Raw genomic sequence first — 2,963 nt, 5'->3', positions numbered from 1 at the left:
AAATTATGAGGGAAAACAGCATTTTAAACGCCTAAATTTTATCTTTAATTATTTAAATCTTTTATTGTAAACTTCGTGTACATTCATTCCAAACGTAGAAAAGAAGATATGTTTACCCTCGATCAGAACACCAATTTATTTATCCAAACAAAGTACATTCGCCATCAACTCGCCAATATCCTTCCTTTTTGAATAATTAATCCTTAAGGCACGACACGAAGACGTCAAGATTTACTTTTGGGGAAAAACTCATTTTGTTCTATGCATCCTAAAGAGAGATATTGCCAATCAGTCATATGCTCTGCCCTTGAGATTTGAGGATTAAAGAAAAAAACCCTCAGGATTTCAACGCGATTTAATCCCATCACCTCCAGGTTAACGTTGCAAACTGAGCTTCGCATGAGCCGGGTTGACCGGCTGGCCCGGTTTCCGAGATCTCGCTTTACCTCTAAATCCTTGGCCCGGTTACCGGGTCGAATTTCCCCATGTGTTCATACGAGAAATTTCAGCCCGGTTTCCGAGATGAGAAAATTAAGGCCAAAGATCCTGGGGACGGGTTCTGGTGCCCAATTCGAGAAACAAAGCAAACATGGCCAAACACGAAAAAATTTAACTTTCGCGCCTATCATAGCTTCGGCAACTCTTAAAGCTGTATCACTGCATTTAAATGGGATGCTTATGATGTGGAAATACAGCAGGTAACGCAAGAAGATACCATCCGGACCGACAGAATTCATCCTGCTTGTGTTCATATTACGTGCTCCCCAGTCAGCCTTGGGAAAGCTTAAGAGGAGGTAGGGTGCTCGATCCCAACGATCTTACGAAAAAATAGTGGGCAATGAAAAGTCTAAAACAATAGTACCGTCCTAATTTTTTTACCTAAAGTATTTCGTCTACAGATTTCTTTAAAGTTAGGACTGTTTATGAAGGAAGCAATTGTTTCTGCATACTAGATTTGGCATAAATAATAATAGCTTAATTCTTTAAAGAAACTTTGACTTTTATATCTTTCAAATGACAGAAATAATTCCAGTGGTCAGTTAAGTGCATGTGCTAGGAGTGATTAAGAAAGGTTCAAAGAAGTTCATCACTGCAACTCAGGAAACATCACACTCCAGGAAATTCAAATGACGACATTGTTGCACTGGGAACGGCACATTTCCTATCTATCAAATGACGCTAGAACGAAGACAAGTTCAGCCCAAGTTCAGACGACAAGTTCAGCCCGAAGGCGTAGCCCACATTAAATGACGACATATAAATTTATGAATTTTTTAATCCTTTATTTATGAATTTATGTAGTTAAATATCACAATAGTATCTTGGCGTTTTACATGTCCTTCAAGATTAGATTTGACGTCTTTAGAAGCTCTTGTAGATACCGTATTTCCTCGAATAATAGCCAGGGGCAGGACTTTTATTCGAGGTAAGGCGATTAATATTCGAGGGAGGCGATTTATTCAAATATTGCTCACTGGAAGTCGTGCCCTAAAAATTTTGTTTTACTATCCCATTAAATAAAAAATGATTACATCAAACTGAACATGAGCTTTTTAAAATGATCGGCGTCAGAGCTTGAATCGTTATTGATCAGTTTTCTGGATGAGACTCCACTACAACTTGACAGGGACGGGATAAAAGAAAGATATGATGACGAGAGGGGTGAGAGGGGGCGATTTATCGAGGGACGGCTATTATTCGAAGAAATACGGTATCTCGGACACAAAGCCGAGATCATTAGGGCCCGCTGAAGATGCCACGACAGCGACGACAACGAAAAGTAAAAAAAAGCTATCGGTTGAATAAGCAAAACAACCGTCACTGCACGTCTACGACGGGAAAATGCCTAATTTCACATTTTATGGAGGATGTAAACAAGCGACTGCTAAATTTTCTTTCTTTTTCTGACGTTGAATATGGTTCTTAGTAAGGAATTCGGCTCAAAAAGAGTTCGCTTGCATCTGACAAAGTAAATGAGTTGGAGTAATCTCTTTAGGGATTGAATGAAAACAAATTCTCTTTTCAAGTAACGTTTTCGTGGCCGTCGTCGACGTGATATCTTAAACTCCCTAGTATCATCTCCCAGACGCTACGTAACCCTTATATGTCTAAAAACTGTTGAACACAGAGGTCCACGCAACGCGTAAATATATGTCGACATTGAGAGACCCCTCGTAATCAGGCATAAATTTCGATGAACTTAGGCCTTCCGTCCACACGTTTTCATCGAAAACGCATTCATATCGTATTAGAGTGGACGGACAAAAACGCATGAAAATGAAAACGAAACCGAAAATATCGCAGGCGCGTGTGCTTGTAGAGTTCAACTTGCGTCACAACGTGCAATTCTATCGTTTTCTAACGTTTTTGTGTGGACAGTCGAAAACACATCAAAACAGTAGTGTGGACGCGAATTGATCGATGCGCGAGTTTCTTTGACAACGAAAACGCATTAGTGTGGATAGGGCCTCAGAGCATCTTTTATGTGCTCATTTCTACGTGATCATCCGAGTCACGTGAAGAATAGATTATAATATAGGGGCTATCTTACACTATATGCTATCCTTTTATAAAGCTAAAACGTGGTATTGAAACTGTTTCTTGTTTTCTCTTGCTACGAATATGATAGGCATGGAATGAACTTTTTTCAAATGATATTGTTATGCCTGCTAAAAAATTATTACTGGTTAGTGCTAGCTGATGAAGTTGTTTGATATTTTCTTCATAACCGCTACAGGAACATTTTTTCAGTGTATAGGAAAAGTCATGAAGTTAAATGACTTAAACACCAAATTCACTTTCAACAGCAGATAGTATCCTCGTGCATGACGTAGGTCCTTTAATCTTTAGTGGATATCACAGCAAAGGCAGCACTTTCGATCCCAGTCATGTAAAGACCCTGCTGCTAATTGGTGCTTTGGCTGGAGAGCTCTACAGACCGCCGCTTGGTGAAATAATAGTTT

The sequence above is a fragment of the Porites lutea genome, chromosome 9 (genome assembly GCF_958299795.1).
Source record: "Porites lutea chromosome 9, jaPorLute2.1, whole genome shotgun sequence".
NCBI lineage: Eukaryota > Metazoa > Cnidaria > Anthozoa > Scleractinia > Poritidae > Porites > Porites lutea.
The sequence above is the reverse complement of the archived record's forward strand: the minus strand, read 5'-3'. Positions refer to the sequence as shown.